At 43.0% G+C, this 14,113-nt stretch overlaps 1 protein-coding gene across 6 annotated transcripts in view; it reads right to left on the bottom strand.

The window, feature by feature from the left end:
- CHD6 (chromodomain helicase DNA binding protein 6) overlaps nt 1-13,640 on the bottom strand; it is a 191,599-nt gene extending 177,959 nt beyond the window's left edge. For 3 of the 6 annotated variants that reach the window (XM_048222088.2, XM_026503520.4, XM_048222089.2), the window contains exon 1: nt 13,537-13,640. The gene's annotated coding sequence lies outside the window, so the exon portion shown is untranslated. The remainder of the gene's footprint in view (nt 1-13,536) is intronic. The other 3 variants (XM_057312520.1, XM_057312519.1, XM_057312521.1) reach the window with 1 other exon arrangement.
- Between the last annotated feature and the right edge of the window lie 473 nt (nt 13,641-14,113).

Raw genomic sequence — 14,113 nt, 5'->3', positions numbered from 1 at the left:
GAGAACAAATTAAAAGTTTCTTCCTTGTAAAACTCTTAAACAACTCCCCTGGGTAGATGGTTGCTCCCTCTTCTTGCATTCCAACAAACTCTGGACGCAGCTCTAATCTGACATTTATCACGTCTGTAGTAGCAGTTTACATTTCTCCCCTTCTAACAGACTGTGCATTCCTCAAGGGCATAGGCCATGTGCATTTATCTTCAAGTTCCCAGTGCCCAGTCATGGCTGAAACAAAATCAAAGTCCAATAAGTTGTTTACTAAATAAATGGGCATCACATTCTTGTGGAATAAATGATGAACAATATGAGAAAAGACAAAGGCAGTTCAATAGGAAATGCCAGGGGCGCCTGGGTGGCTCAGTCAGTTAAGCATCTGCCTTTGGCTCAGGTCATGATCCCAGAGTCTTGGGATCGAGCCCCCCCTCAGGCTCCCTGCTCAGCGGGAAGCCTACTTCTCCTCCCTCTGCCGCTCCCCTGCTCATGCTCCCTCTCTCTCTGTGAAATAAAATCTTTTTTTAAAAAGTAGGAAATGCCAAATTAGTTATATAGGCCAAAACTGACTCCAGAAGTGCAGAAAGGAAGGGGGTGCTTCTGGCAGATACAGAGGGGGATAGCCTCATGAAGACACTGGGACTTGAAATATATCTAGACAGGCCAAGAACAAAGAACAGAGAACTAGAAAACAGCACAGATATGGCCCGGTGCACATGAAAAAGCCATTTAGCTCGGCTTTGGGTTTCCTCAAAAGATACCCTAAGAAAAACATTAGAAATGAATCATACTGTTCTTAGTTACCTAAACCTACTCTGTCTCCTAACACTTGTCTTAGTCCTTATCACTGCTTGATACATTATGGTTCTGTACGTTCAAATACTGTAACACAGCTCCCTAAGAGCAGGAACTTTGTTTTGTTTACTGCGGCATCCCCAGGGCTTACATCAATACCTAGCACATAGTAAATGTTCACTGCATATTTGCTGAATGGATGAACAAACATGTTTATTATAGGCCTCTGATCTAAGGCTTCCTTTCACCTGGCTATTTCCTCCCTACCACACCCAGTCTCCACATCCAAATCCTGCCTACCCTTCCAAACTGAATGAATGTCCTGACTCAAAGCCTTCTCTGATTTCCTACCTCCTTCTTTTCTGAACTCCCAAAGAACACTTTTTATGGACTACCTGGCAATAGCACAATTATCTGTATACAGGTATTTATGTGTATCTTATCTCCCCTTTATTATAAATTCTTTGGGGGCAAGCTCTAGGTCATTTTCCCCCAGAGCAGAGTACCCTGTAGAGTTGCTCAGCAATCCCTGTTAAAGCAAAAGGAAAAATTATATTAAGTGTGGTATTAAACCTTTAATATGTTAACATCAGAAAGATTAAGATCAGTAATGACTTACTTCTACTCATCTTGGCCCCCTGATGCCTGATTCTTTAAAATCATAATACCAAACACTTATATGATGCTTACAATGTGCCAGGCATTATTCCAAGGTTTTACATAAATTAACTCACTTAATCCTCAAAAGGACTATATGAGATAGGTATTATTATTACCTCCATTGTACACATGAGGAAACTGAGGAACAGGGAAGTTCACACAGCCAGTAAGTGGCAGAACTACGATTCAGAAGCCAAACCCTTAACCACTATGCTGCAATGCCTTTGCTGGGCAGCCTCCTACTCGTACAGCTGAATGTGGCCTTCTGAGAAATTTACTCTGAAAACTTTAGAGACGCAAGGATATCCAAGGCAAGGAACTATACCTGTCACAGGAAAGATGGAACTCCAGAAGGCAATAAAAGTAGGTAACGGATGACAGAAAAGGAATGGAGGTTTCTGCAGTACAACACTGGGAAGGATAAATGCTGGTAAGAGACCGCTGGACCTGGAACTTCAGGAGCACCGGTGAGAAGGGATGGAAGAGAGAAGTAAACATAAGCTCCAGCATGAAGTTATGGATACTGAGGTGGTACAGCAGACAGAATGGCGGCAAACTTAAGTAGTGCTTAAGAATGTAGAGCTTGCGGTGCCTGGGTGGCTCAGGCGGTTAAGCATCTGACTCTTGATTTCAGCTCAGGTTATGATCTCAGTCAGGGTCCTGGGATCAAGCCCCACACTGGGCTCCACGCTTAGGGGGGAATCTGCTTGAGGATTCTCTTCTCTCTCCCTCTGACTCCCTGACTCCCTGGTCACATTCTCTCCCTCCCTCCCTCTCTCAAATAAATAAGTAAATCTTTGGGGGGAAAAGAAAGAAAAAAGAAAAGAAAAGAAAAGAAAAGAAAAGAAAAGAAAAGAAAAGAAAAAAGAAGAATGTACGGCTCAAAGTGCCTGGGCTACCAGTTCTGCTAGACAAGTAAATATAATTCCTTTGTCTCCACTGCCTCAACTATAAAATGGGCTAATATCAGCACTTAGCCATGAGGATCAACAATGAGAATCCATGTATACTTACATTCATCAGGATGGGTTGGTTTATACTACAGCTGAAACTACATTTAAAAAACTCAGTGGCTTAAGCATAGGCTTATTGCTTACACTATGTAACCACTTCAGAATCCTTTCAGAAAAAGAGGGGTATTTGCCTAGAAGTGTCTCACATCACTTGCACTCAAATTTCAATATCCAAATTGAGTCACATGGCCACGCTCAACTTCAAGGTGATGGAGAAGTGCTATCCTACCATGTACCCAGAAGAGGGAAAAAAAAAAAAAAAAAGAGTATCAGTGAGCAGCCCTAATAACCACCACACTAGGAAAGAGCCTAGCACCATACCTGGCACACAGTAAGCGCTCAATGATTAGCAGCTGCTATTATGATCACAATAATTGAGGGGTCTGGGAAAAATCTATCCAAATAACCCTGTTATTAAAAAGCTGAACGACCATGCAGATGTGGAAAAAAAAACCCAAAAACCGTCATCCACGTTATTTGCAATAACCCAAAGGTAAATTTACAAAGGATTTCACAATGATATAATGGAGAGATAGGCCAAAAAGTTTCTAGTAAGCAAAAAATAGTAAACAAGAGTTACCAAAATAGTACCACAAGCCTTTTACCAAGATATAAAAGGGAGCGACATGCCAAAATGTTTCTAGTAAACAAGACATAGTAAACAAGAGTTACCAAAATAGTACCGCTCATCCTTATTCATTTAAGACATGTAAAATTTCACTGATATCTTTGAGAACATTAAAAAAAATTATTCAGCCTTCCACAAATTCACTACTAATCTCAGAACACAACTCCCCCATATTATCCCTGTAAGTTCTTAAGGGAATTCTCCCACGGGGGTTTTTAGGACCTCAATCATCAGTCAGGGAAAGAGACCTACTTAGTAAAATGAGAATTGAATTCTAAGCCTAACTTGCCCATAGACAGGCTCTACGGCCTCACAAAATATTTACATGACCAGAAATCCATTCTATCATCCATAAGACGATGAAATTGGACTAGAGGGCCTCCAAAGTCCCTTCCGACAATACTCTACAATCCTGAGAAGCCAGAAGGAGGCTTTGGTTTAGAAGAATCTAGTTGAGATGCTGAATTATGTAAGCCCTGATAATGCTTAAAGCTTAAACTAGAAATAACTGCCACAACCACAGCTATAATGGTAGCAACAAAGCTTAGTTCAGGAGTGAACACAGGGAAAGTCAGTACCCAGGGAGAGCTCTCTGCCTGCATGAAATGCTGCGTTAGAGCGGATAAAGGTGGACAGAGTAGGACTATTATGTGTAAATAAGGAGACTGGTATTTGGCCATGGCTTATGAAATCAGGCTTTTGGTAACATTTCATACAACATTCCAATCCCAGCTCTGGGAACTAATTGACAGTGATGGGAACAACCCTGAAGCAAGTAATGGACAAACATTTTAAATTTGGGATCTGTCAACTATCAGATCTCAGTACTAACAGAGCAGGTTTTTCAATTCCTTAAGACTCCAAAGCAGGAGTGCCTGGGTGGCTCAGTCGGTTAAGCGTACAACTCTTGATTTCGACTCAGGTCATGATCTCAGGGTCATGAGACTGAGCCCTGCATCCGGCTTTGCACTGGGGTGGAGTCTGCTTGACATCTTGAGATTCTCTCTCAGACTCTCCCTCTGCTCCTCTTCCCCACGCCCTCCCCACCCCTGCTTGTGTGCACTCTCTCTGTAAAAAAAATAAATAAATAAGGAGACTCCAAAGCAGTAATCCAAATGTATACATACCTAGAGATCAAGAACTTGAAACTCTCTGGATAAAGTCAAACAAAAGAGCCCAAAGCAGCACCTTACAAAATGTTAGGTCCCCAGATCAGTGATAATTGTGTCATTTTCAGCTAAACAGAAGCCCCTGCCAGGGCAACCTGTCACTCTGAGAACATTAAGACCGTCCCTACAACAAAATGGGAAATGATGCTGGTCTTTAATGAACACCAATGGAAGACAACAGATTAATTCATGCCATAAACAAAGCCAACAGACACTGCTACGTTAATAATTTTGCTATTCCTGCAGCCCTATCCATGGTCTTTAAGGAATCTACGCATTCTAACAGTATATGAGTGTATAAACAACATGGGACACCCCTACTGTCTCTCATGCTTCAAGAGTCACTGCCTATATGACTAACAATCTCCTGCCTGAAAACCTAAAACCTGGCAAATATATTTAATAAAATTACGGTACAATTAGAAAAGACTCACTGTGTCTGGGCAGCATTTTAAAAAGCTATGATTCTACACGTGCATCTTCATTTACTTTTATAGCGATATTTCCTTCTACTCATCAATCACAAAATAATCTCCAATCCTGCAATGGATATTGATCAATTAGAGTCGATGTTATCCTTGATCTTTAGGAGTTTAGAAATGAAGTACAAGTAGATGGGGATGGAGGCAGGGAAACATATACAACCCTGAATGAGTAAAAGAAATCCTTTTAACAAATCGATTTTCAAATATATTGGAAGGGGACAGAAGACAAAGCTTAACTTTTCAAGGGAGCCTTGGTGAATATTATTGAAAACAAAGATTGCCTTTATAGAATGAAAAACCGTCCTCTAAGTAAGGTGATAAACCAACAATACTTTATATAGGAAAAATCTCCATTAACCAGTCTAAAGTAATGAGAACTCCCAATGACCAGTGCTTTCTATTGAGAACTGGAAAACTACAGTATTGCACTTAAAAGCTTAAATCTTTATAGGAAAGACAAAAGCTTCAGAAGTCATACTGCAAGACATCGTGCGTGTTAGTCACAGCCATGAAGGGTCACAAGGCCTCACTAAAACAGCTACCCTGCTGTTTGCAAAACCTTTTGTGACAGATCTAAATTTATTTTCTGACCCTACTATTTTCTTAACATCAAATCAACTTTTAGATAAAAATAGTAAATATAAATGTGCAAATAAACGCCAACTTTTATTCTATAATTTGCTCAGTCTCATTTAAAGCTATAGGATAGTCCTGTCCTATCCTGTATTTTCAAAATGAAGGGGGGAAAAATCTGCTTTTGCCCCCCCCCCAAGAAAGGGGGACCCTAAAGGATCTAGACTTATGGTGTCAAATGCCAGTGCCACTATGTGACTAAATTTAAATTAACTAATATTAAATAAAATTTAAAACTCTGTTCCTCAGTCATACCAGCCACCATTTAAGGACTCAAAAGCCACATGTGTGACTAGTAGGTCCTGCACATACGTAAGACATTTTTCATCATAGCACAAACTTCTACCGGACAGTGCTGATCTAGAACAATGCTTCTTAAAATTTAAATGTGCACAAAAATCATCAGTATAGCTTGCTCAACAAAGATTACTGGGTCCCTACCCCAGGTCATTTATTTTAGTTGGTCTAGAATGGGGCCCCAGATGTGAATTTCTAAACAAGCTTCATGATAATGGTGATGTTACCTATCACCTTAAGTACTGCTGCCTAGAGTTAAGAACTACTTTTGGGGGGTGCCTGGCTGGCTCAGTCATCAAAGCGTGCAACTCTTTTTTTTTTTTTTTTAGATTTTATTTATTTATTTGAGAGAGAGTGAGAGAGAGAGGGAGTCAGCGAGCAAGAGAGAGAACACGAAGGGGGGAGAGTGGGGGGAGGAAGAGGGAGAGGAGGAGCAGACTCCCCTTTGAGCAGGGAGCCTGATGCCGGGCTCGATGTGGGGCTTGATGTTGGGACACCAGGACCATGAACAGAGCAGAAGGCAGAGAGAGGCTTAACCAACTGAGCCACCCAGGCGCTGCAAGTGTGCAACTCTTGATTTTGGGGGTGTAGGTTTGAGCCCCACATTAGGTGTACAGATTACTTAAAAACAAAATCTTAGAGGCTCCTGGGTGGCTCAGTCGTTAAGCGTCTGCCTTCGGCTTGGGGCGTGATCCCAGGGTACTGGGATTGAGCCCCGCATCGGGCTCCCTGCTCGACTGGGAGCCTGCTTCTTCCTCTCTCCCACTCCCCCTGCTTGTGTTCCCTCTCTTGCTGGCTGGCTGTCTGTCAAATAAATAAATAAAATCTTTAAAAAAATAAAATAAAAAATAAAAGAATAAAAACAAAATCTTAAAAACAAAAACACTACTTTTTGTTATTTCTCAATCCATCATGGACTAATACTTTTATAAAATACCAGACAAATGAATTACCACGAAAAAGAATTTTTTAAAACAAAGACTACACTAGAAACTTGTATCTTGTATTCTTAGACTCAACAGACAAATCAATTTTATAAAAAATGCTGTAAAAACATCTACATGTTTCAAGTTCTGTACTTACCTCATCACAGACAGGGAACGAATAGTCCACAGACCTGCACAGATCTGCATACGAAGAGCAGCCTCGCTCTAGAAGAGCTTATTTCACATTTTTACAATTACCTCTGACTCTGCCACGTGGTCAGCAAGGATGGTGCCTTGACTTCTTCAGGCTAAACTACAGTTGAATTTAGACTGCTAACTTCGTAAGAGTTGTTAGGCCAAAATATGCAAATGAACATTAATAAGGTCTTTGTGTTAAATTATAGAAAATGTCTTTCAGTAAATAAAATCTATGATTTGAACTAGCTTACTGGACATAATCTTTCAAAGAATTTCTCAGAATACTGATGGTTTCCTTGAACCCAAAGTAAACAATCCAAGCACACTTCTTCGCTCATGTACACTTAGGGGTAGGAACAAACCAAACAGTCCTTCATAGAAGTCAATGCCCTTCACCAAACCGCCTCACGCTTAAGGTGTTTTCCTTCATCTACATATCAAACCAAAGAAATGGATTTTTCTTCTACTCAATTTCTGGTGTGGCCCAATAAATGAACTTCTATGAGAAAATTTCCAGGATTTCTCAAGTTTGGCCACTTCCTAGAGACTACTTTTAGAATTTTCTTGTCACTCTAGAATTTTGTTTTACCAAGTTGCTTGACTTTTACTTAAGCAAATTATAAAATAAGGCTCTAAGAATTTAACATTTGATCCTTTTTCCTATGGTAACATCTGGTTTAACAGAACTCGACATATACGCATCTCATCTGTAAAATAAGCTCCCATGCTCAACCAGCGATTAAGAAAAATTCAACTTGAAACTAACATTAACAGAAAAGTTGCGAGGTATCACATACAAAATCTGGGGAATATAAAAATGGAGGGGTTTTTTAATTGTTCCTCTTACAATGTTAGAAAAAAACCCTTTTCCTCCTAACAAATTGAATGAAGCAGTAACAGAATGAGTAAGAAGTATTCAAAGCAAGAAAATGTCAGGAGCTTTTGCCGTGGCCACCCCTCCAGTCCCATCTGCAGAGGCAGATGGCTGAGGCAGAGAGGCCCAGGACCCTCTAAGACTGTTCTGTAACTGCCCTCATGGCTCCTGCTCCAACCTTTACTCTTTTATCAATGTGCACGAGCAAGGGTATGGAGCAGCTACCCAAGTATAAAAATAAGGTAGGGAAGAATTCTGGGGATAATCCTTTGCCTGGATGCTGTCGGGAGTGATGCCTAAGTACTTCACCAGGCCCAGGCCAACTGATCCAAACTGAGACCAGAGTACCTCCTAAGGGGCAAAATAAAGCCCAACAAAGTCAGCCTCCAGGAAAAGATTTTGCTCATACAAAACAACTGTTTTTGAAATGACCTAAATCAATGATCTTTAATATTGTTTTTGCCCATAGGTGGGAAGAGATGGTGGGGGAAGAGAAGGGGGGAGGGGAAGACATGGTGGGGTAGAGGAAAGGAGGGTGGGAGTCACAGATCCCTTTGAGAATCATAAAAAGAATGGATTCACTTCCCATAAAAGTGCACACACAAATTTTGTATACTATTTTGGGGAGTTCACAGACCAGACCAGACCTAGGGGTCCATGAATCCCAGGACAAAAAGCATCAACCTAAACAGGTAGGAACTAAAGGCCAAGGTTTCCACAGTTCTTTTAACCCAAAGCCTGACCTTATATATAAAGACAATCTTACAATTAAAAAAGTTTAGAGGGACGCCTGGGTAGCTCAGTCAGTTAAGTGTCTGCCTTTGGCTCAGGTCATGATCCCAGGATCAACACGTGCCCCCCCCTCCCCCAGGGAACCTGCTTCTCCCTCTCACTCCCCTGCTTGTGCTATCAAATAAATAAATAAAATCTCTTTCTAAAAAAATTTAAAAAATAATAAAATAAATAAAAAGTATAGAGATTCCAGGGGTGCCTGGATGGCTCAGTTGGCTGAGTGACTGATGCTTGATTCTGGCTCAGGGTATGATTTCAGGGTTGTGAGATGGAGCTGCACTGGGCTCGCTGCTCCGCAGGGAGTCAGTTTGGGATTCTCTCCCTCTTGTGCCCTAACCCCTGCACCCCACGTGCATGCATGCTCACTCTCTCTCAAATAAATCTTTAAAAAGAAGTATAGAGATTCCAAAAATAAAATACCTTGGTCACATAATGTACAAGAAATTTCAAAATATAATTAAAATTTACTGATAATATATTTGATCCATAAAATTAGATCAGTGAATACTCCCTACAAGAATTTTTAATTAATAAAGGAGTAGAAAAATAAGAAATCTCCCTTTATTTATTTAGAAAATTCAAACCCAACTTACGTTTTGATTCGTGTCCTGAAGTTATCTTAAAATTCTACTTCCTAGTTTTCCTGAAATGTTCAAATATTGTCTTAGCAGGCTAAGTCTTCTGGAACAGCTAATGGATAAAAGCACCGCAGAAATCTATTGAAATATCAGGTTTTCTTCCTTGCTAAAAATTTTAAGTCCTACATTATGACTATAAAGAAAAAAGGTTCATCAACTTAAAAAAATGACTCCTCAGGGGCGCCTGGGTGGCACAGCGGTTAAGCGTCTGCCTTCAGCTCAGGGCACGATCCCGGCGTTATGGGATCGAGCCCCACATCAGGCTCCTCCGCTGGGAGCCTGCTTCTTCCTCTCCCACTCCCCCTGCTTGTGTTCCCTCTCTCGCTGGCTGCCTCTCTATCTTTGTCGAATAAATAAATAAAATCTTTAAAAAAAAATGGCTCCTCAGAATAGGAACTATTAATGTCATATACATTATCAAAAATTCTAAAGGTCTCAATGATGGCAAACGACACAAATAAGTGTAGGAGGGTGTAAAGAGTCACTATTACGGACTATAAAAACCAAAGAATACAGGTACTACAAGCAAAAAGAAAACATTTTTCTCTGGATTTTATGCAAATAATTTAGTTCAGAAATGGGAACAGGGATGGATATTTTAAAATAACTCCACTTTACTACCTTCAGGACTTTTATGGAAGTAACAGAATTTCTCAAGAGGGTATCAACGCCTCCACAAAACGAACTAAAGAAAAGAACATTTTGGCAAGGAAAAAGTGATGCATTCTCCCTCTGCACTTCATGGTTCTTAGTACCAGGCTAGGCTGAACTCTTAAGTGCCCTACAAGGCCCTCTCCTACACTATGGAGACAAGGGGGGTTAAGGGTGCCCTTACTGTATTCTAATTTGCCTCTTTAGTGACAAATTCTTGAAATGAAGAAGTAAAAATAGATGAGTGCGTAGAACACCTTCTGTCAGTCAGCTTAGTCCCATACCACTAAAACATGACAGCACACTCCAGCTTTTAAAGAAATCTTTAGAGGGTAGTTGGTGAAAAGATATGTGCTTTGAATTCAGACGATCTGGGTTCAAATTCTGGATCCAACATTTACTAGCTTTATGACCTCAAATAAGCTACTTCACCTCTCTGAGCTTTGGTCCAGCCTCATGGAGTGACCATGAAAATGGGAGACATTTTTTTCTTCTCTGCAGCCCAGTGCCTGGCTGAGTGCTGGACACACACCAGGTATTTATTCAATGCTAGTTCTTTTTGCTTCTCTCACAAGTATGTCACATTCTATTAAAGAAAAAAAAAAAAACAAAAACAAAATAAACCACCCAAACCTGTTCTCTAGGAAACAGATATCTAAGCCCTAGCTATTATTTTATGTATTTCAAAGAGTTTTCAATATAATAAGCTGGTACAGGAGAATGCAGGCAGTCCCATGGAATTCACTGCAGCTTTTCACCTGAATTAAACTAAAGCTTTGTATGAGGAATGGAAGTATAAAGTGAACCACCAAATATTTATTAAAAATAATACTATTTCAGGGCACCTGCATGGTTCACTCAGTTAAGCGTATGCCTTTGGCTCAGGTCATGATTTCAGGGTGCTGGGGTTGAGCCCCCCACTGGGCTCCCTGCTCAGCAGAGAGTATGCTTCTTCCTCTCTCCCTCTGCGTGCTCTCTCTCTCTCTCTAATAAATAAATAAATAAAATCTTAAAAAAAAAACAAAACCAAAAAACTATTTCTAACCTTGCTATACTGGGGGGAGGGGGGACAAAGGGGATGGAAGGGAGTGAAAACATAGTCTCCTCAGTTGATTTAGATACAGTCATTGTCACATACCGAAAATATTTTTGCAGGTAGAATCCTTAAATCAGAAGGATTCAGAACATGTTTGACTCCGTTTGGCTATTACTAACACATAGTCTTTCCATGAAAACTGAAAAACGTGGGCCCCTACAGTGAGAATCAAGCCTGAGAGTGTGGAACCCTTTTCCCTCATGGTTTAACACAGGAAGACATAACCACAACCCCTGCTTGAGGCAAAGCCATGCTTCCAAGAAAACCAAAAAACTTGTTTGAAACTTCTATAAATCAAAGAGATCTCCAAATGTCTGCTGTTTCTGATAAGTTTTCTGTAACATAATGGCAAAAATCACAACTGAGATTTGGTTTCTAAAGAGGTATGATTGTGCTTGAGATCTTCTTTGGTATTTGAAATAGTTACAAGAATAGTAAATCAATAAATATAAAAAAACTAACTGCCAAAGGATCGTCCAGAAATACAGCAGTGTTACTTGTGACTCTCCCATTTCGCTCCAAACTGGTCTTTCAACTTCTTGTGTGGTTGGCATGAATATACTGATGAGCTCAGAGAACTTCCAACTACATCAATAAATTATAAAAATAATTATAAGGATAGAGAATATTAAAAAGTTGTGGTAAAAGTGATCACATTGAATGACTGCATACTGTAACACCATTAAAACTAAATGTAAAAAAGCAAAGGAATAACCACAGTATAGAAGATGTGACTCCAGGCAGACTGTAATAGCACTAGGAGACACAAATAATTTCACAACACATCTAGATTTATTTTGCCCATGGCCAGACTACAGCAAAAACAGTATCATATTCTGGTTACTATAAAGGAGATTCCAAAGTTAGCGAAATGGAAAAAAAAAAACAATTGTAAAGATTAGCTCTTAATAGTAGTCCATGAATGAAGAAAAAGGTTTAAATAATCTATCACAATTCACCTAGGAGATCTGCCCTGGGACAGAAAGAAGTCCAAAATTAATCATTTACCACTCCCCATTTTCCCAGGCCTTCGGTTACAGTCACGCATTGCTTATATGAAACCACCTGTTCTGGTTGGCATAAACCATGTTACTTGAAGATTCATGCCTAATCATTTTTTCATACATAGATCTCAAACCTTCTTTGTACTGCGGGAGAGCCACAAAGTTCACAAAAACTATCTCCCTGAGGTTGCCAACATGATCTACCAATTTAGCTTACCAAAAAACTACCGTATAGTGCAGTGACTACAGATCTCCAGTAAGAAAGGCAGCTCACAATCAGCCTTGGGAGCACAGTACTGTGGTCCCTATCAGGACTTTTGTAAGTATCAAAGCATACCCCCATGAAGTATGTCAAAACTGGGGGCCTAACAGGATTGTATTCCCATATGCCATTTGAGAAACAATAACTGAATCTCAAGCAATATTGCAGACACTCTGAAAATTATAAAAATTTTTAAAATGTGTATCTTCTCTGTTCGTGGATCTGTTACACCAGAAATGAACAGTTCTGGAGGGGTGGGGAATAAAGCACATACAACAGTTCCAGAGATGCCTGGAGATGCCAAGGATTCACTAGAAACCTTGGCCAGATTACTAATGGTCCATAAACCCTAATTTGGAGAACACGGGCCTACAAGTTGAAAATTGAATTATATTGCCTTATTAGATCCCACACTAGCGAAACCACAGTCACATCGGTCATAACTGGAACTAGGAATACTTTATGTACACAAATATAAGTGCCTGCTTATGTATTTTTAATTGGATCAAATAAAACTGAAGCTGCAAACAAACTCAAATTTCAATTATCTCACTAGTGAGGGGATTTCCTAATACCGTCTTTTTAAAAACCAAGTAGCTGCCAACCCTCTGCACATCTGACAAGCATGCCCCTGGAAATTTGGGAGCAAAAGACTCCCGTTACTTCTCAACAGTGAAAAAAATAAATACCGTAAAGGGGACAGATTACTCTTTTTTTTTTTTTAAGCTCAAGCATGCAATCTAATAATGCACAAAACTTGGCTGCGGGGTTGCTGGACACCTCCAGGGTTCCAATTTTCGGGGCGAGTGCGCGCTAGTGCGTAAGAAGGGGGCGGAGGGGGAGCGCGCTCCGAGGACGCGCCGGGGCCCCCGCCCCCTCCCGGAGCAGCAGGCTGGCACCAGCCCACCCTCCTCCACCCCTGCAAAGAGACGCAGGACGCCAATAGAGCAACTTCTCCGCGGGGGCGGCCGCGGAATAGCGGTCACCCCCGCCGCGCGCGCCGCACGGCCCGGCCCGCCCGGGGGTCCCTCTACGGCCCGCCCCGGGGGGGGCCTCCACACGCCCCGCCCCTGCCCGCCAGGCCAGGGGCTGGGGGCTGCCCGGACCCCCGCCCCTCCGCGCGGCCCGCAGCGGCGCACTCCCAAGGACGGCCGCCCGGCCCGAGCGCGGCCTGAGCGCGAGCGGGGCGCGGCGGAGGCCGGCTCCTCTCCTCAGGCCTCAGGCCGCCGCCTGCCCTCCGCCAGGCCGCCCGCCGCCGGCCCCGCTCGGACCCCGGCCGGGCCTCCGCGCCGCCGCAGCCCCTCATCCCGGCTCCATTCATAGGGGCACCCCAGCCCGGCCGGCGGGGCGGGGCCAGGGACCCGCGGACAAGGCCGGCCAGCGGAGGCCGGGGAGGAAAATAAAAAGTTAAGAGAAGAACTTACCTAAAATGGCTCCTGCAGCAGCCAAAATACAAACAGCTATTATTTGGTGAAGTTTAGCTCAGACACCCTGCAAGGACACCCTAACCCAGCTCGGACCCGCCTTCCCTGCAACGCCATTGGGCTTCGCCAGCCCAAAACACAGAGTCATTGGTCATCCTGGCTGCCGCTCAGGCGGAAGCCCATTTCAAGCTTGCTTGCAGGGGCGAGTGATGGGCTCGCTCCATTGTGCTCGTATTTGCATGGATGTGATCGCGGCTCTGATTGGCCGGCGCCGGGGCCGCCCCGCCCCCTGCCTCGCCCCCCCCCGCCTCGGAGACGCCGCTGCGCGCGGCCCCGCCCCCCGGGACACAGCGGCGGGGCTACGGGGGCGGGGCGGGGCCGGGGTCCTGCGGGCCGAGGAGGCGGGGCGGGGTCCTGCACGCCGCAGACCGCAGGCAGGAGGCGGGGACCTGGAGCGCGCGCGGGCGTGGAGGGGGCTCAGCGCGCAGGTGGAGGTCTCGCAGGTAGCAGGCTAGCGAGCTGGAAGACCCGGGGCTGGCGTCTCCCGGGGTGCGAGAGGATGTGGCTGGGGTCCCGC

Source organism: Ursus arctos, unplaced genomic scaffold (assembly GCF_023065955.2).
Source record: "Ursus arctos isolate Adak ecotype North America unplaced genomic scaffold, UrsArc2.0 scaffold_16, whole genome shotgun sequence".
In the NCBI taxonomy this organism is placed as follows: Eukaryota; Metazoa; Chordata; class Mammalia; order Carnivora; family Ursidae; genus Ursus; species Ursus arctos.
The sequence above is the reverse complement of the archived record's forward strand: the minus strand, read 5'-3'. Positions and strand labels throughout refer to the sequence as shown.